Below are 21,957 nucleotides of genomic sequence, written 5' to 3'. Positions count from 1 at the left end.
TTCCCAGGCTCAAAAAATCAGTTTTACATTTTTTATTTCAATTTCTTTCTTTCTTCCAATTTCTCGATTTTTATAGGCTCTGTGAAAATATATATTAGTGTTTGTGCATATGTATGTTCATAATGGTGTTGTACTCTAAATATGTGTCTGGAATTTAATTTGTCCTATTTGTTGTTTTGCAACATTATAATAAATACTTTTTAGCCCATATATTCTAGTATATTTTCTCATTGCTGTGTTGTATTCCATTATACAGTTTATTTTTTCAACCCCCCAACTTCTCTTTTTTTTTGTTTTTCTCTGCGACAAGCAACACTGCAGTGTTTTCTTATGCATACATGCTTAACTTGGTTCACTCATGTAAGTTAAATACTAAGATGTGGAATTGTTGTCTTACAGGATTTTATATGGTTGAGGATAAATTGCACTCACATGTTACTGTGACAATTTTTGTTGTTCACACCAGATATTATTAATATTTAAATGTTTTCCAAACTTTTGAATGTGATATGATTACAATTTGAAGGATGTAAATTTTTCTTTGCTTTGTACATGTTTGTATTTTTCAATTAAGTAGCATGGGCTTTTTTTTTTTCCCCTCTGTCTGTTTTATTTATTCGTTATCCTTAGAAAATCTCATTTTTGACTGGACTCAGATTCAGAGGTGGAAGCTCTCAGAGAGGAAAACCTCTGTCTCTTGGTGATCTGTCCCTGGTGTTTTACTTTGGCGTCCGTCATTCTCTTGGCCAAAAATTTAGCATATTCTGCAGCTTCTTCCTTATTTTTCTTAGTACGCTGTTTCTTCAGAGCAACACACAGTCGTTTTTGTTGGAGGACAGGTGAAGTTACAAGATGCTGAATCTTGGACTCTTTGGTTGTTGGTTTCTTACCATCTTTATTTAGAGGCTTCCTCACAACATATTGACAGATATCGTCTTTAGATAGACTGAGAAGTTTGTGGATTCTGCTAGCTCTCCGAGGCCCCAAGCGATGAGGCACACTAGTGTTAATGAATCCAGGAATATCCTTCTCCCCTTTTCTTTACAATGACCAAGTTGAAAACACCGAGAATAGCATCCACAATGAAACTCCGAGTAGATTTGTGCTTTCTTTCTCCAGTCCTCCTTCGTCTGTAGCAGGCATGCCCCTTACTCAGAAGCAGGTGGACGTGGCAAGGGTCAAGACACACTGCTTCATGGGGAAGCCTTGTTTGTCATTGACACCAATGACTTGGACCATATAACCTTCCATTCTTCACCCACAGCATCAGCAGCAACTTCTGTGGCCACATGCTTCTCATAAAAGTGACGAATTTTGTGTTCATCATCCACTTCAGTGAGTTTCTGGCAGCCAGTAGCTGGGAAAGAGATGCAGCTTCATCCAAAAGCAGCCTACTGCCTCCAAGGCACCATGAAAAAGAAACATGCATGGGCTCTTTTTTAATATATTTTGAAACCAAGATGCTTTTCTAAAAGCCACTCATTCATATTTTGCTCAACTTCCTTTGGGGATGTTTTCTTTTCCTTTTTTTGTTTTGTAGAAATATTTGATACATTCTGTATAGAACTTTTATATTTGTTGGACATACTACTATTTCTACTATTTTTACTAGACCCCACAACAAATTAAACATGCAAAAAGTATTCTAATGAATACAATAATGTATACATTATCCTATCTTTTTATAGCTTTACATTTTTCAAATGTTTATTTTTTGTTAATTTGATTTTATTTTTGCAAACAATGTGAAATAGGATCATTTTCCCCAATTAGATATCCAGTCTTCTCATATAATTTTATGAATAAAAATCATTTCCCTACAGGCTGATAATGCCATTGCACACAATTTCATTTGTCAGAGAAAAATTACACTGTACAAGTTAAACAGGCAAGGGAGACTTAAAGATGGAGGCTTTATTTGGAAAAGGGGGTGAGGGAATAGGGAAAGAAATTGAATTCAACCTCCACTGAAACAACAGACAGATGTTTTTCAGCACTGAGGTGAGCTAGTGGAGAAGAACTGGAGGACATTAAGGGAAATATTGGTCAATGTAATTAGGATAACATGTTTGCTAATTGGTGCTTACTGAAATAAGGCTCTCATCCTCCCACAGAGACTGAGAGATAGGAACTGTAGCTTTCTTGATGACTACGTTTCAGAGGGATACCTCCCAGGTCTTGAGAAAGGCACTCCTTGGTTATAAAATTTGAAAAAAGAAAATAAAACAACTAGCAGTTGTTTACATCTCAAGAAGCAGAGAAAGAATTTATAATTGTAAGTTTTCTAATGTAAATATTCTGAGAAAAGTGAAGTCAGGAGACCAGAGTCAAGAAGAAATCTGCCTAAAGTTTAGTCAAGCTGAAAAGAATATTGCAGCTGTCTTGGTCACATTATAAATTAAATCTCTTTCTGGACTTTATTCTGTCACATTAATAAAAATGTTCATTTCTGAACCACTTCTCAATTAATTGCTATTGCTTGCTGATGCTTTACTATCCAGATATTGGAAACCCTTTTTGTTGTTCTTCTTTTATCAAACTTTCTTGATTTTTTTTTCTTGGCAATTTTCTTGTTGATATGAATTTAATTCCAGCTTGTCAGGTTCTATGAAAGATTATGTTGAACTATGCATTGAGTGTAAACGACACTGATGCTCAAAATAAAAATTATATTAAAAAAAAGACACTGATGCTTACCTATACAAATTCCATTCTTCTCTCATTCCTTGCTAAAAACCCATTTTGTCAGTGCGATAATATACTCAGCTAAGAAGAAAAAGCAAAACATCTGTCAGTGTCAGATAAATGGTAGCCAGCAATTAGTAAATGAAATTCCATTGAAAATATCTGGGATAATTTTGTTTTCTTGATATGAGTTCTACTGCTTCCTCATCATTACTTCATTTTTTTTTCTTTGCTAGGAAGGCAGGAGAGAAGTTGATGTTGGAATGAACATCAACAGCCAGAGTGGAACCATCCACTGATTTATACCACTACATCTACACACATGTTCACAGCTGTTAACCTAAAAATTGTTAATGCGCCAGTCAAAATCAAACCCTTCCATATGTGCCCTAAATTCTAACCCCTTTCATCTGCATAAGGACATGCATGAAACAACACTCTTTTTCTCTGCGACATTGTAAGTTTAGTTTTTACTAAAAACTATATATATTTTTCCCCAGCTACAGCTGTAATTATTTGATTCCCCTTGAGCAAAACACACTTCAAAAAATAAAATAATTATGTAATATTTAAAAGCATCAATTCTTTCTCCTTTCCTGCCTAACTCAAAATCAATCTTTCTAGCTACACCACATTACAAAGACTGTGTAATTTATCAAAATACCAGTTAATACTACTAAAACCAAAAGTCAATTCTTAATCTTCACTTGTTGCATGATATCTCAGGAGTATTTGACATAGTCCCTCAATCTATTCTTTTTTTTTTTAAGATTTTTTAAAATAATTTATTGGACAGAGAGAGACACAGCAAGAGAGGGAACATCAGCAGGGGGAGTGGGAGAGGGAGAAGCTGGCTTCCCACTGAGGTGGGAGCTCTATGCAGGCCTTGATTCCAGGACCCTGGGATCATGACCTGAGCCGAAGGCAGATGCCTAACGACTGAGCCATCCAGGCGCCCCCCCCCCAATCTATTCTTTTAATTTCTTTTTCAGGTCATTTTATTGTCTTAATTTTCCTTTTAACTCAGTGGATACTCCTTTTAAAACACTTGTATTAGTTTCTCCTCTTCTGTATAAACTTTTATTATTAGACTGTTCAGGGCTCCATTCTTAATCCTTCCCTCTATTTGCATGTATTCCCTTGGAGATAAATTTCTGTACAGACTTTAAATGACATCTATATAATCATGACCTCCAAATTTTATCTCTGGTATAGACAGTCCCAGACTGGTCTGTGTATCTCCTTATTTGAATTTTGCTTAGTAGAATATCAAAATGAACTCCTGACCTACCTTGCTTGCCACTACCCAGCATCTTATCTATCTCAGTTGATGGCAACTCTGTCCTCCAAAGTGATTATGAAATTATTTGGAGTTATTGACATTTCTAACCTACATCGTCAGACTCACAACCAGCCCTCAAAAGGGTTCTGTTAATTTTCAAAATATGCTTATGCTAAGATTAATACAAGAGAAAGATAGAAGGAAACTGGGACATTGATCTTTTCATGGAGCAGCTTTACTAATCCATACAGGCTCTGTCCAAAAGTTTTGAATGAGTAAAATAAACTCTGATTTTGTTATGTTACTGTGAACACATATATATCATATCCCATCAAATTTAATCTTAAGTGATACAGATAATTGTTTTCTGTATAATAGTTAGCTCATCCTTCCATGAACTTCTTATATACCTCACTGTATCCTTCAGTAATATATTCATGCTTTTCTTTATTATATTCTAGAACAAGTCTTATAAAATTATCCTTGGAAACTTGATAGCTGCTGTTGTGATTGCAAATGCATATATTTTTCTCCTACAATTTTTTGTTAGATTTTTTTAAAGTTACTAATAGTATATTAGTAATGTCCTACTGGTTGTTTTGCTTTGGCTAGGCCTTTCAGCATAATACTGAATAGAAGTCATGATAGTAGTATTTATATCATTTAACTTTAAAAATATTAAGTCTGTTACAAATTATGATGCTTTCCATATTAACACTTCATCAAATTAAGGTCTTTTTTACTAACTAGTTGTATGTTTTATTTTCTTTAATTAATCTGGCATACTTTAATTAACTATGTTTTCTGTATTTTAAGATAATCATAATTTATCTTCTTTAACTATTGATATGGTAAATTCACATTCCTACCATTCTCTGAGTGTCTTTTGTTCCCATTGGATCTTGAACATAAAAGACTCACGGAGAATTTATGTATGCTTATGTTATCTTGGATTGATGTCTTCTTTTTTACCCAACCATATTGTGCTATAAGCCTAGGGTGTAAACATTCTGCTGCCCTTCCTACTCATGTATTCTACTCTTGCCTGACGAGTGGAACAGTGTAAGGAAACTTAAGAAATATATGGTGGAGGGTGACTTGGAGCTAGAACTTTATCCCATCCCAATTCACTAATTGGAAATACTATTGCCTATGAGCATATCTCATTGAAAACTGCTAAGAATTTAGAATATTAGGAACAGATTAGGAATTTTGTCTGAATTTCTCCTTATTATAAAATATCCATGTAATTATAATCACATTTTAGGATTGCTGATTCTAGACTAGTGCTAATGATAGACTAAATTACAACTTTAGATTGTTCTTATTTTCTAGGCCACATTTATGGGATTAGCTTGCACAGCATTCCATTATCTGCCTCATCCTTCCAACATTATTCTGGATCCATCCTTCCAACATTTTTCATGCCAGTTACCAAACATATCAGACCATCCTGTCTTACATAAGTCTAAATATAAAAAAATAACAGTGCATGTTTGAGTATATGTGTGTCACATGACTAAAAGAAATATGTTTTTGTTTTCACTACAAGGTCCTAATAGAATTTTAATGATTTTACTTTAATGAAAGGGAAAATTAAGATTTTGCTCTCAAGCAATTTAATAAATTAATCTTTAATATTTATATTGGACAATATTTTAAAAGCTTTACACTTTTCTACTCTTAGGCTGTAATAAACATATATATTTGAGTTTACTTCAATGAGAAATTGAAGGATATCCTAATATAGCCTTGCTAAACTATTTTCTCATTGACACATGGTACTTCTTACAAAGCCAGTGGTCTTAACTTTTTGAAAGGCATGGACATTTCAAATGTGACTAGGTCACTTAGTAATTTGCATTTCTTTACTTTCTGTATCTTTTTTTAAACTGGCACTTCCTATATTGATGACTGCTTTAATACAAAAGACCATTCATTTGTCAGGAATTCAAACCACTCCAAAGAAAGAATGTTAGAATATCTAAATTCCAATTAAATGCACTGCTGCACTCTATTCCTGCATTCGAGAAACTGGGAACAAGAACCACAGGCTGTGACCTAAAAGATGCTTTGATTGATATAAGGCATGGCCTTTCCTCTAATTTTTAAACATATAACTGGAATGGAAAGATAACTGTAATTTTAATCAATTTGTACTTGAGAAACATACTTAGAGGTAAATATTATTTAAACAGATTTTTTTCAGTAAGGGAATTTGTATATTTAGAATTTTTCAAGTTATATGAAGATAACGCAGCAATCTATTTTTGCTTTAAGCCATGTGTTGAAAGTCTTTTATAAAAGTTCTATTTCCGTCAATGGAAAATGAGGTAGCTGAACCCAGTTTGCTTCTTTCATTACTGGAGACTTCAAATGAATTACCACAGGGACAACAATGCCAAATCACTGATGCAAAGTGAGAATCATTGGATGAGACTTAGTAAGTGAGCTCCCTAAGAATTGATATCAAAAAGAGAGAAACTGTTAAAGAATATTTTATTTAATGATGAATTATTAATTTGAAATATAATTGAAATTTTAAAATCCAATTAGTTTTGAATATCAATGCCTAATATTTAAATTAAGTAAAAACATAAGCTTAAAAAATAGAATATTTCTAATATTTTTTAGACGATACTCTGGCAAATTTCTGCAGATTAGCTTTAGAAAATTGTTTTGAGGGTTTTTTAACTTTTTAAATATATTATTTTTGTTATCTCATTTGAAAAACTCTAAGGGGCACAAGTCTTAAAATTTAGTTACATGCAATTTAATATGGTCTCCACAAAAAGGTGTATAGCTAAGAGATGAAAGTTGTTTCGTTAAAGCTTCTTGACTAGTTACTAGCACAGAATTAGACTGTGTGCTCCGCCTAATTAATCAACCCCTTACCTTCCCTCTCCATTGCTTCCTAGGCTAACTTGTTTTGTAGTTATGAAAATATCCATACCCAGGAATAATGAATCTGAAAATAGGTAGTGTTTCCAATATTACATTTAGCAATAGAAAAGATTTCAATTAGTTCTTCCCCAGTAATATATCTGAGTGAATTGTCTCATGTGTGTGTGTGTGTGTGTGTGTGTGTGTGTTTAACTTTTTGCCTTATTCTTTCAACAATCCTAAATAAAAATTATTGTTTAAAGAAAAGGAGGACTATAACGGAGGTTCCTTTACATTACATTGTAGTAAACTCAATATATTATAACATATTATCAATTCAATACAGTCATAACAAGCTATCACTATTCAGTTGAACTCCACACATTTATTTACCACCAACATTGTGCTAGATGATGGGCTTCTTACTTTCTTTTTTTTTTTTTAAGGATTTTATTTATTTATTTGACAGAGAGCACAAGCAGGGGGAGCTGCAAGCAGAGGGAGAAGCAGACTCCCTGCTGAGCAGGGAGCCTGATGTGGGGCTCGATCCCAGGACCCTGAGATCATGACCTGAGCCAAAGGCAGCCGCTTAACCGACCGAGCCACCCAGGTGCCCCTAAAGTTTTATTTAAATTCCAGGTACTTAACATATAGTGTAATATAAATGTCTCTTATAGCATCCTATATTGATGGGAAATAAGTCATTCTTGGAAGTCCTAATTATTTATTATCATGAAAACTTTGTTATGATCAAGCCCTAGGTTTGATCCCAACTTTGCAATGAATTAATATACTTGTAACATCCTTAGGTCACATGAATCCACCGAGCCTGTTTTTTTGGTGAGATAAAAAGTGTTTTGTTGTTTTTATTTCACTTGATTTTTGTGAGAATCAAATAATGCTAATAGAAATGATTTTTTCCCCTTACTAAACTTCAGCTTGATCAGTATAAATATCCCTAGGATGTCCTATTATTTCAGCTAGGAATTCAGGCATATGCATCACACACACACACACACACACACACACACACACACACACACTTCTTTGAATTATGACTACTTTCAAACATTGTTTCCAGGGTCTATCCTAGTTACAAGCATCAAACAGAGAGATAATTGGAAACTAGCAGTTGCTGCCAAATATGATTCTCTTTGAAAAAGGGCAGTGACCCTTTTTCTTCTGTACTAATGTTGAAGATTCCCTGGTATCTGTCTTTGTGTTTGGGGATGGGGTGAGGGGAAACCAGGGGACAGCTCATCTTATGCTCAAATGTGCTTAACACATACCATATTATATTTGATCCCTAAATTAGTTTACTTATGTGTTTATTTTTTATACTTACACCCAGTCTTCTATTAATGATTTTTTCTAGTTCTAGAATTGTTGAGTCCAGAGAGAGCTTCCATTATGTGCATATCTACATAATGTGAACACAACTCTTGCACCACCATGGGAGAGGCCCTGGCATTGAACCTGGTCCTTCATCTCGTGACCTCTCTCCACTTGAGTTAATTACTCCCAAGAACTCATTGTTATTTTTCCTATACTCAAATCTCTGCAAGATTATCTCAAGTATCAGAGATATTTTAATAATCTGAACTTAAAGAGAGAAGTAATTTAAAATTCTTCTCTTTTAGGAGTCTGTTTTTATAGGATGCAAGTCTATCAGCACCTCCCCTGCAACTTTGAACTCTATCAGCCAAATGGAGAAGGGATGGGGCAATATTTACAATGCAAAAATGCCCCTGCTGCATATGTTTCTGAAGAGAATTTAAATAAATTGTCAGCTACCCATTTTTTTCTATTTGGAGTTATTTAGAACTTTTAAACAACAGAATTATGGAAGACTTTGTTTATAACCTGCTCCCCTCCAAAGGCATATAAATAAATTAGAAAATAATCAGTAAGATTAAAAAATAGATTAGATATATGGTGCATTAAAAAAATAAGAAAAGCCAAAGAAAGTGTTAATATGCAAATATAACAGTCATAAAACATTCTACACATTTGCTAAAATGAACCACAAATTTAATTGTAAAATTCCTAACTGCCAAAGCCAAGATCCATATAGAGATTTAGAATGTCCCTGTGGGCTAAAAACAAACAGTTCCTCAAGAGAGGCACAGCTCTCTTGATACTAAAACAGAAATAAATGTCTCCTGTGGGCCCCATAATAGAAGGATCTTAGAAGTGGTAGAGATATTAGTGTGCAGCAGGTCCAAGAGCCTGTTCAGTTCCTGGACTCATTCTGCTCTGGCCTTTCTAAAATATCATATTACTATTTGAATGAGTTCATTGGCAGAAAGCTCAGCACTAATAAGGTATTTCATTATTTAACAGACAATTTCTAGTTTTTAAAAATGTATTTCTTTTGTTTAGCCTCCTTCTATGTATAATCCTTTCATCATAATTTTAATTCTCTGGAGCAAAGTAGAACAAGAGTACTCTATATTCTGGTTTTAAATAATTTAAGAATAGTTGCCACTGCTCCCTTATTCATGCATACATTCATTAAAAAATATGTATTGTGTTTCTAAAATTTACTGTGCAAAAAGTTTTGTGGATATAACTGTGAACACTGAAAAACAGGGCTCTTAACTTTGACTAGGTTTACAAAAGAAAAAAGAATATATTTTTACATAGTCTCTTCCTTAGGGTGAGTATCATGGGTTTACCTTTTCAGAGGCACTCTTTGTCCTTCACTGCCATGCTCTATGCCTTGGCAGCTGACTTGATTGGAATATATAAATGGATCCCTTGCCTTTGGGATTCTGGATGATTAGGGTTCAGACAGTGGTGGACAATAGGAAGAGAGGTTTGAGGTCAGTTTATTTCTTCAGTCAACTCCCTGTGAGAATACCATCAGCTGGCTTCATCCAACAACCAAATGTCATAGCTTCTGCAAGGCAGCTTTATTTCCAGTGTTTCATAACCTATCTGTTTGCCTAGGATCCCCCACTCTTCCTAGTTCAATGGTTCTCAACTTCCTTTGTGGTTTTCCCGTACTTTGAACTATTTTTTAAAAGATCTGTATAACTCACCTTAAATTACTTATGTATTTCGTTTGTTTTATCCTAGGACAGGGACAAATTACAATACTAGCAATAATGCCTAACATGTAGTAAAGACATCTTATAGGTGCTGAGTAAAGAATTTAGGAAAAAAAAGAAACACCTGAAAACTGAGTACAGAGTCATTATATTCGAGGTCTCTCCCACCTCTTCCTTCTCCTCCCCCTTCTTTTCCTCCTCTTCCTTGTCTTCTTTTTCCTCCTCCCTTTTGCTCTCTTTCTCTCTACACACACATAACCACACACATGTGTGTATTACACTGAGAACTTTTGTGATGCTTAAGATGCTATTTGTGATTTATAAATTAATAAACAATTATTTATGTGCTTCTTCATTGAATAAATGTCCTTTCTTATCAATATTAATGCATTATCAAGAAAACTTGAAGAGTTCAAAATTAATTAACAGAAACAGTTCATGTAGTCATAAATACAATCACCTTTAAATCCTGGTTTCAATTTTTCTGGGAATACTTGAATTTGTCAAGGATAGGCTTAAAATGTGATGTCTAAAATTGTGTAATATATATGTACTGAAAACACAGTAGTGGTTCTTTCATTGTCTTCAGATGGGTGCATTTTGTAATTAATTGTCTAACCTACTTATTTTGATTTATTTTCATAAAGATGGCCAAACATGAGAATAGGAAAAATTACTGATGGAGAGTCTTCAGTTTTTCTCCCCAAATATTCAAATTACATTTTAGTTGCCCAATCTTAACAGGTAAACTGATTGTACTAAATATCAAGCAAGTCAATTTCTTGATAGGAGTTCTTTCTTAATAGAATATTTGTATTTGATGAAAACACACTTGATTTCATTCAGTGAATGAAATCATATTATAAAACACATCTAATGGAAATACTTCTGTGCCCTGTAAGAGTAGATACCTGATTTGTCATGATGGATACTATATGCTTTGTGCATACACTGCATTTGGAATATACTAAGTGCTTGTTAAACATTTTATAACTGATTAAGGAAGGATATATTTGTTAAATGATTGTCATGCATTATGGAGATTATTAAAAACATGAACTGTTCCTTGAAATAAGTGGAGACTTACTAGTATACCATATTTTTGCCTACCATCTTTTAATTTGGAAATTCACAACACATGGACAAAGGAATTAATATTTTGTATACTTTTCAGTAAGTGGTTAGAGTGCAAAACAAAATTATACTCAGAAATTGATAATTTCTTTGAAGAGAAAAATAAAAGAGAATACCAGTGTTGTTTTCTTTAACAAAGTCAGAGGTGAATCGGGAATTATGGATGTAAACTTATGAAAAAATTAGAAAGTTTTACAAAATTCAAAACATTTAATTGTGGCTACCCTCTATTTTCCCATAGAAAATTTTGTTATAATCCAGTTCACAGCAGAAATAAATAACTGGACAAGCAACAGCCCCCTCTGCAGTTTCTCAAGATGTTTCATCTCCAAATATGGAGGAGGGCACAGCATTCTTATAAAATAAAGCAGGCTACAACTTTGGAGAATGGCAAATGGAATCATTGAGAGATAGGACCACATCCTTAGTGGTCTCTCAAGGCTTGATCAGATATGCCCCAGGGCCACAACTTTTTGTACTTTATGTGATTTTTTTTTTCAAGCTATGTGGCCCACTTGTATTCTTGCTTGTTTAATCCAGTCGGGTGTGGGTTTTCTAATATTTGTAATTAAAAGCATTGTAATTTATATTTAAGATCACTTTATTATAAACTTTAACAAAAGAAAAATTAACATATTTTTAAACAGTTAGGTTTACATGATCACTTTTGAGCCCCTGAAATTAATTCTACACATACATCATAGCTTCCATAAAAGGGGAATGACTTGTGTTAAAGATAAGTGGGGTCTGTATACCTTTATCAGCCAAATCCATGTTGATGATAAGTCGTATGTCTTGATAAATATTGCTTTCTTAAATGTCAGGCATTTACTAGTATGGCCGGAATCTGACAACACAACAGTCTTTAGATTAGAACCAGGCATAGATTTTGTCCCTTTGCATTTGGAATTTGTCTTGGTGCTTTAGTCATTTCCCTATCACTCAGATCAAATAGCTTCATATTTTGTTCAAATTTATCTTGTCTTGGAGTGTGGGAACAAAGTAATATAATTTATGTCTCTTAAGAAATTTAAGCATGATTTTTAGGTAGAGAACTTTTATTATGAGTTGCTTATGAGAGACTTGGCATGTCAGGATTCTCTTGAGTCAAATCTGCTAAAATTCTCACCTCCATGTCTCAACTGGCACCGACTTCACATTTCATGATGCTTTCCTTCATCTGGATGAGCCCAATGTGGCCTAGCTCCATATACCAGTTGAAAAAGTGTGTTAGGTACTAATAGTACGTGAATGCTTGACTTTATTTAGTTAGTTCTTGAAAACCATGCTCTAAAACTACCCACATAAATCAATATGTAATATGGGATCCAAGAACTGTGTGGAAGATGAAGGAGTTATTTTGGGAGCAGAAAGGCCTTTCTCCCAGTATCTTGAAATCATACTAATTTGAAGAAATCTTTTAAGACAGCTTATAAGCTCAACCCTGTTACACAGGAAGCTACTTTTGAAGAAGGGGAAAATGTATTTTCCAACTGTGGGTAGTACTAAAAATTTAAGAATCTAAAGATAGCTATTTTATGAACAGCTATTTTATGACACAGATTGACTTTGGATGAGAGGGGAATGAATGTAGGGGAGATAAGTTCACTCATGAAGAGTAGTTTCTATAGGTATTTGGATAGAGTTGAGCTCCTTCTTCAGTGGAGTGACCACTTCACTAAAAGATTAAAGCCAGAGGGGAATACTGACTCTCTTTTTATGAAGTAAGACAGTGTGTTGAGATTAATATCACTCTATAGTGTTCTTGTCATAAAGATAACTATATAATTTAACTTACTACAATACTAAATAAAAAGTCACAATCATAGCAGACATTTATTCCCAGTTTTAATATAACATTTACTTACAGTTTTCTCCTTCACTTTGGGGTCTTACTATGAGAGTAGAGCAAATCTATTTGATACACACCCTCAAACTTCCTTGTTAAAGGCAATCTTATAATGGAGGGTTTTAGTAAATGACACTGCCAATTCATACAAAATTACTTAACTTCCTTCCCAACTATAACTTACTCTTAAGCATAAGAGCCATATTTTTTTATTTATTGTAGGTTACTAAATAAATTACAAGATTTTTTTTCTTTCCTTTTCCCATTTTTCCCTTTGGAACATCAGGTTTTTTATGATAATATTTGGGAAGAAAAAGCTGAGGTCTTTGTAGAAAATATATTAATTCTTACAAATAGAAAAATAATAACGTATAATACAATTAGCTGATAGAGTCCTGAGGATGGCTGAACAAACCTATTTAAAGTTGTGTTTTAAGGAATGCTTCCCAGAGCCATGTCACAAGGTTTTGTCACAAAGGTACTACTCTCTCTCTCCTATAATCAGAAAGCCTCTAGATGATATCTACACCAAGTGCCATAGTAAGAAGCTAAGATATATAAGGTGGTCAGTTCCTAGTTAAAAACTTAAGTGTGGTTTTTCAGGCCTGACCATAGGCAATTACAAAGGCTTCACCTAAAAGTCCTATAAAAAACCTGCATGCTCCACACCAGGTTTGGTGTACAGCCCCAACCTCAAGGTTTATAAAACTGCCGGAGTCTTTTGTCTGGGCTCCCTCCACAGATAAACAACCCATGAATGCACTGATCTATCTGACCCTCGACCTGTGCAGTATTCCACAAGGGAAAATGGAAAAGTGGAAGCCACCACTTTCTCCAGTTTAGACTCTTGCTTATATTATCTCAGTAAGTGATTAGAGGCTTAACTCCCATTTTTGGCTTGTGGATTTAATTGGTTCCTCTGACACCTGATAGCTCAGCTTGCTATTTCCCAGCTCAGCTGAGCTCCTGACAATATGGAAATCACCAGAAAAGGAAGCTGTTAGTGCAGAACTGTGCAATACTAGTTATGCTCTGTTATCAGCACATTGACTGGCTCAAATCTAGCCTCTCAGCACTCATGAAACAGATGTCTGAACACTGAGACATCCACTAATGCTGATGCTGAAACTCCTAAAACATGAACACTCCTGGGGAGTTGAAACAAAAGCAGGAGCAGACGTCTGGCTTCTGCATCATGTTCACTTTCCAGATCTTGTGACTACATCCGATTGGCTAAACCTTGAAAGCACCAGCCTCCTAACTCCAAAATAGTCATGGAAATGTAGTTTCTACCTGTCCAGGCTTTAAACTGCAGGAAAAAACATTAGGAAGAGAATGGAATAGGTATGACAAAACCTATCCAACACAGTCAAATTGTTGCCAGTAACATCCTCACAAAATCATTTTTCACATTTAAACTTCAAAATAATATTGCCTGACTAAAAAAATGAAATGATTTCCAAAGTAATGAAATTGCACTCAGCATTTCAACCCCAAGTGAAGATTATTCCTCACTTAATTCAGTCAAAATCCCATCTACACATACAATGTACTATAGATAATTTAAAAAGTAAAAACCTACAATACAGCATACGCTGTACAACATACTAATAGAATGAGGTGATAGCTCTTGCCATGACAAAGTCTTTCAACGTTCACTTCATTTTTGAGGATACTCTCATTCAACTTAAAAATCCAAGTTGAAACAAAATTGTTGTTACTTTAAAAATGTTCTACTCTATTCTGGTCTATATTCCTTGGTGGTAAGAATTCAATCATAATTTGTATCATTTCCCTTTATGTGATATATCTTCCTTGCTGTGCTCACTATTGCTTTGAAAAAGTTTTATTTATATTTTCTTTATATCTGTGATGTGTTCAAATGTGGTTTCCTATAGATTAATCATACTGGCTGTTTTTTCACTACAGTTTTTGGAACTGAGGATTGAATTTACAAAAACTTTGTGTGCTGCACCCCACCCCTCTCCCCACAAAACACATTAACCAAAAACAATGTTTCTTTCCCTTCCTTCTAGGATTGTAATTACATTTAGGCTTAATATAACTCCACATAGATGTTCTGCTTATTTTTGTACAAATCTTTCTCTCTCTCTCTCTCTCTCTTTCTCTCTATGGGATTCTATTAATGCACCTATCTTCAGGTTGGGTGATATATACAGACCTGTCTTCAAAGTCAAGGATCTTTTTATTGCTACAAAGTAGATAATAATTTTTTTATTTCAGTTTCTATTTTTTTTCAGTTCGAATATTTCTATTTGATTCTTTTGTAGAGTTTATATATCTCTGGGGAAATTCTCCAACTTTTCATTCATTATATCCATCTTCAATTGAATCATTTAAAAATATTTTTAATAATCATTTTAAAGTATTTTAATTTAATCACTAATATCAATATAAATATTGTTACTTGGTCTACTTCTGTTGATTGTTTTTCTCTTTTTATCATGGGTCATATTTCCTACTTTCTGGAAATCATATATTTTTAATCTTGTATATTTTTATGATGTAGAGGTAAAAATTCTAGATTCTGTTATCTTTGTTGAAAAATGTTAGGCTTATTCAAGCAGGTTGCTAAATTTCTGGTACATGACCTTGATGCTGAGAAGTCTTTCTTTTGGGAGTTATCCAATAGTATAATGTTTGCCCTTAGGCCTAGGATGCACCTCTTAGTTCTGAGATATATTTCTCTTAAAGTTGGATTGTCTGGAGTTTCAATAATAAGTCCAAAGTGTTCATCAAAGCCCTCTAAATTGGTAATAATTGAAATCCAGACTTTCTCAAGCTTTCAGCAGCTACTAAATTTATACATATCACTTTTAGCCTGCAAGGTGTTGATTTCTGCTCTATTCCTTAAAGTCTCACTTTGTAAATGTATGATTTGAAAACCAGCAAATTTGAATTGAGTTTGACATGTTTTCGGTTCTGAGTGGATTCCTCTTTTCTGGAACCTTCCCTGTGTTCCTCAGCAGTTTTCCCAGCTCTGATTCCAATCTCTGAATCCTCCGCTAACGAAGCTGCATCTTTCCTCTTGTACTCTTATCCCCCGTGTTCCATATGAATTGAGGAGCACCCTGAAGTAACATGCCAGTTAAACATGGAGTCCCCCTTGTTTTCTCTGCTCGTTTTAAATGATATAACCTCTCCACTTTTCTGCCTGTTTTTTGTTTGCTTTCCTATGCCTTCAAACATTTGTTTGATTTAATTTAACCCAGAGTTTATAGGTGTTGTCAAGGGTAGAGATAATTTGGTGTAATTTTGGGTTTTTTCCTTTATCTCCAGAAGGAGAACATTTTTTAAAAATTTTCTAATAACACTGGAAATATCTCATTGATGATATTTGTCAATGTTACATCTACTATATACCTTAAATTATCATGAAAAAAGATAAAGATGCTATAATGTGGATATGAATGAAATATAGGAAAGTCTAGGGCATCGCTTTCAGTGATAAATCTTCAGATTTCTGAAACCTACAAATGAGTATCATTTTTCTTCTACCATTAAAAGATGTAAATTATGCTCTGATTTGTACAAAAATAAGTATTCATTTTGCTCACCTAAAATATACATGTGAATGATTTTCGTTTATAATGATGTGATTTCTTTTCAAAAAGAAGCATTCTAGTATGAATAAAATGTTAGTTTATAAAATATAACATGATAAAAAATGAATTTAAATTTTATTGGAGGCAGCAAGACAAAGAGACAAATAGATTTATAATCAGCATTCATTAGATGTTAAAGAATTGGCTAATTATTATAGCTCACTGATGTTTGTTTTCATCTACAAAATGAAAATTTTCTTAAGATTATTGTGAGTCAGAACTAGGATATTAAGTGCCTTTGTATTGCCTGTCACCAAGTATATCCTTCATAAATATTTTAACCTTTTCCCAGTTCAGTCAGAATCGTTTATAGGAATATACAAAATCATAATGCTTAACTAAAACTGCGTGCACTTATGTGTGCTTAGAAATAATCATTCTGTAAATTCTTGCTTGAATTTTTTAAAATTATATTTTCTATTAATTAACATGGCACTGTTTGACCCTCGGTTATTCTTTGAATTATTACTTTGTTTTCAGCATAAGAATTTGTACATGACTAATGCAGTAAACAAACTGACATCAGCCAGATTTTTAAAAATTGCTCACTTAAGAATCTTTTGTTTATCATTATAACATTCCTTATGAAAAATACATTAGTCATGAAAATAATTGAGAGTTAAGAAATAAATGTTCTCTCTACTGCTTTAATTTATCACAAAGTTTTTGATCCATTTCACTATCTATAAATATTTAAAATTCTAGTGACCTCTTTCCTCCAATGATTTATTGTTTATACATCATAAATTTTTCTATTATCTATCATTATGAAATAGATATGCATACTTTTTTCAAGAGTTAACTGAGAGTCAGCTTGTACTAATCAATAATCATCATATTAGTCATTGTCAAAAAAGAATAATATTAAATCCAAGAGCAGTGTAATTTATTTGAAAAAGCCTAGAAATATGAATTAACTAGCACTGATTCTGTTTCTGATTTTTCTGCCAATTCAGTTGAAGAGTATTAAATTTATCAAAATCTTTTTTGAGATGTAAAGAAACTTTTATGCTAGGTGACATTAAGTAATTTGTTCAATTATCTAATGGAAGTTGTGCAACCATATTTAAATCCAAACCTGTCTGACTATATAATCTGTTATTAAAAAATATATTTTAAAAGGTATATAATAAAGCCAAAAAATAAAAATAACTACCTTCAAGCTCATGCATCCATCTAGTTATTGCCCAAACTTCCTAAGCAAAGACTACTGAAAAGGTCCAACCCATATTCTCTCTTGTTCTATCCTCCACTTCATTTTTCAATATACCACAAAAATTTTTACAGCCACACTTCCCTAGGATTACTGATCTCTTCAATTCTAATTGTTAGTCCATATTTAACACCTAAGATGTTTTTATCTGTTACAAAAAAAAATAACCAATTAACCAACCAAACAAAAAACATTACTCACTGCAGTTTATACTAATCATTTTTGTAAATTTTTTAAATTTGTATTTTCTACTCCCTCTCCACACTCCCCGCCCCTACTTAAGGGATTTGGAGGCAGGTAGCTGCTGTTATAAGGGAAGTAACAGGATAGTATCAGAGCCGGGCTCTGTCAATATCTTGGCTTGTTCCTCCAGATCAAATATGCTGGTTGCCACAGTTCCAGATAACATATCCATATTTAACTCCAGAAGAGATCACATGAAGTTTGTATGTTATCCCTTTATTCAAGTATGCAAAACCTCTCTCATGAAAACTCCCCAAACAATTTTCTCTTACATCTCATTGACGAAAGCTGGATAATATGGTCATTCATTGCTTCACCAGGGAACAGGATTCTAATTTTTTCATACATCCTCAAACTAAGATTCCCTTAGCAAAGCAAAAGGTGGGCAAATGTTATTAGGTAGACAATCACAGAATCTTCTCTACAATAAAATTATTTCTAGACTTTATCTTATTAACATTTGTTTGCTTACCTCATTGAAATTCTCTCGTTTTATGTTCTGTGATCCCAGATGCTCTTTCCTCCCACTCCTCTGGTTGTTCTTTATAATTTGCATCGTATTCTTATTTCTTTCTCAAATCTAATGTATTTCCTCCTCAAAAATTCAATCCTAGATTCTCTTCTCACTAATCACAGGAGTTTCAATGGTTCCGTTTGCATATGCTCAATATCTGATATTTGTATTTCCAGTTCACTCTCTTCCATTCATTAGACTCTGGAAAGAGCATCTGCTGACATGGGCCCCAAGCTAAAAAAGCCCCCCCCCCACACACCCCACACTACAGCACACAGAATCAAGAGTAAAGAGAACAAAATATTTCTTTCCGTTGGTTGCTCTAAGTCATAGAAACAAATGCTGACTGCTTAAGAATGCTGTGGAGAGAGCTAGGGTACATCACTGCCAATATTTGAGAGAGTTACTGCTTCAGAGTTCAGGGAGAATTTAATTGGCAGAAATGAAAAGATATTTAATTTACCTTTTCACGTCTTTCCACTTAGACTGCATGAATTCAGTGATTCTTGTATAATATTGTTTTCCAATAGTGCCAAGCGTCAATTTCCTGTGTCTCCTTCTGTTCCACATCTTGGTTCCAGTGGCACTTTGTTAACATGACATTTACAACCATTCACTGTGATGGCTGAGAAAGGTTTTAGAATATTAAATAATTAATATCAGTATAGCTAGCTAGCTAGCTAAATTCATACAGCATATTTGAAGACTGATACCAATACATTTTTGGACAACTGGATAATAATGAAAACTAGAATTATAAATAATTATATATTCAAAAATATGTAATATAATACACTCACATTTTTCAAATGAATAACTACTATTTTAATGTTGTTTAATGAACTTAAAATGATCATCTTTGGAATTATGTTCATGGCTCTAAGAGAGATGTTATTGAAAAATGAGTTTTTCAGCAGCAACCAAATTTGGTCTAAAAGTCCAGAATCTCTTTTTTTAACTGGCGGTATGTAGTTTATATTTGTCACTTTGAGAAACAGGATCAACAAATAGCTATTATAGTTTTTATATCAAGTCAAGGATTACATAGAATATTTTCTGACTTATCTACATGTTTAATATCTTCATGGCCACATTATTATCTTAACCTGTAGCTATTCTCAAACACTCAATGAGGATACTGATTAATTACTGTTGATGCAATAACATTTACTTCAAACAAGATGCTACTAAATTAAAGAATTCAGAGAAATAATGGTGCCCTTCGTATGAAATACATATATGTACTTATACATACATTTGCAGATATAGGTGGATGGGGACAAATGGGTGAAGGTGGCCAAAGGGTACAAACTTCCAGTTATATTATAAGTAACTTGAGGACTAATGTACAGTATGTGACTATAATTAACAACACTATGTTGTATATACATAAGTTGCTAAGAGGGTAGATCGTAAATGTTCTTACCACACACACAAAAATGGCAACTGTGCATCGATAGATGTGTTAACTGGCCTTACCGTGGTCATCATTTTGTAGTATATATGCACATTAAATTGTCACACTATACACCTTAAGTTTAAACAATGTTATATGTCAATTATATCTCAAAAAAGGAGGAAAAAATTATTTTGCCTTCACAAGTTTGCAGGCTTATGGTTATGTAACCAAAGATTACAACATATTTCTTCTGTTTTTCTGTTGTGAAGATATGATTGTCAAGGCAGGAGGATATAACATATTTGATTTATTTTTTAGTTTAATTTGTAAATTTTTAGTTAGCATGTTATATTTAGACCTTGTTTGAATTCTTGCCCCAGATAAAAGTATAGAGAAATGCATTTCCTAGAGAATGTCCCTCTTACAAAACATATACAAGTGAGTTTATGTTCTTCCTTTCCAAACTTGCTTTTCCTCTTACGTATCTTAGCTCAGTGAATGGGACCATGACTCACTTAGGTGACTGAGTCTGAAACACTGGATTCATTTGAGTGGTGCACCGTATATCATGCCCTCTCATTGAATCAAAGACATTGCTCCAACATTTTTCCCTTCTCACTCTCCTACATCTTAATTTTTTTATTATCCACTTTATCACTCTCATAGGTACAAAAGCATGGTGTTCTTTCTCATATTTTACTGGAAAGAAGCCTTTCTTTTGACTGCACTTCCTTGTTTTAGGTATCAGTCCATTACTTTGCTCCCTATTGCAATAAATCTTCTTGAAAGAATCGTTTATCTTTCCTGACATGAATTCTTCTCTTCCCAACACCTCTTAACCTTATCACCATTTACTTGTTTCTGGTTTTTGCTTCTTTACTATTACTTTCAAATATACTATTGATTTCTATCTATTATGTTGATTGTTTTTACCTTTATTTCCTTGATAAAATATAATTCTCATGCTGACAGGGATATTTTCTCTCTCTTGTTCAATGATGGTCAAACAGGGGTCTATAAAGTTGACCAGCATTAAGTAGGAGCTCAGCAGATATTTGTGGAAGGAATCGATAAAGGAATTCTTGGCGATTACCTTTCCCTCAACATCGGCCTGTACCTAATAACCAATATATGCTTCATATTTCTTGATTCAGTCCACTCTATTATCTTTGCAACTTTTATGTTAATCTATTATTACTTCAAAATACAAAGTTTATTTAAAAACTACTTCTTCTTTATGGCTAATCCTAACTACCCCCTTTCCAGGAGCTTTTCCATTTCACAATCATAATTAAAAGTTATTTTTTCTATCTTCTAGGACATCTTGTTTTTTTTTCCTGGATCTCTATAAATGCTATTTACTTTTGCTATTTTTCATTTTTTCACTTTTCTATTCCCGCCACATTTTACTATTTGGCAAATGAGGAAAAAACTGGACTATACTTAATACTGAAAATAAGACTTGATTTTTATCTTATTGATAGAAATGGAATAAATATACTCTTTTTGTTAATATATTAGTCCTGGGGCGCCTGGGTGGCACAGCGGTTAAGCGTCTGCCTTCAGCTCAGGGCGTGATCCCGGCGTTGTGGGATCGAGCCCCACATCAGGCTCCTCTGCTGTGAGCCTGCTTCTTCCTCTCCCACTCCCCCTGCTTGTGTTCCATAGTCCTGGTAAGTTAGTAAGATTTTTCCCAGCCTGAATAGACATTCATGAAACCAGCCCTGGTCATTTTTAAAACCACAACAGTCAAAAACATTAAAGGTATTCAGGTATAAATCTTAATTTAGTTTCAAAATTTTGTGGAGAAGCAAGCTAACTTTGGAAAGCAGTAGAATCTGACAAGATAAACTCTTGGAGATAATCAGCATGGGATTTCCTTCAATAGATTTGATCCCAGCTCTCCTCTGGTAGTTTTAACCAGCCTTGGGCTGTTTTAACTCAGCAATAGATAGGTAGATAGATAGATAGATAGATAGATAGATAGATAGATAGATAAAAACAAATAATAATTAATATATTATTAATAGAGTATAATCAGTCTAGTAGAATGTTTAAATCTCAAATCTTCATGTC

General features: G+C 33.6%; 1 pseudogene; it reads right to left on the bottom strand.

Moving 5' to 3' along the window:
* Window positions 1-588: 588 nt before the first annotated feature.
* Window positions 589-21,957, bottom strand: part of LOC103659213 — a 41,229-nt pseudogene continuing 19,860 nt past the window's right edge.

Source organism: Ursus maritimus, unplaced genomic scaffold (genome assembly GCF_017311325.1).
Source record: "Ursus maritimus isolate PB19 unplaced genomic scaffold, ASM1731132v1 scaffold_10, whole genome shotgun sequence".
Lineage (NCBI taxonomy): Eukaryota > Metazoa > Chordata > Mammalia > Carnivora > Ursidae > Ursus > Ursus maritimus.
Note: the sequence above shows the minus strand (reverse complement) of the source record. Positions and strands in the feature narration are given on the sequence as shown.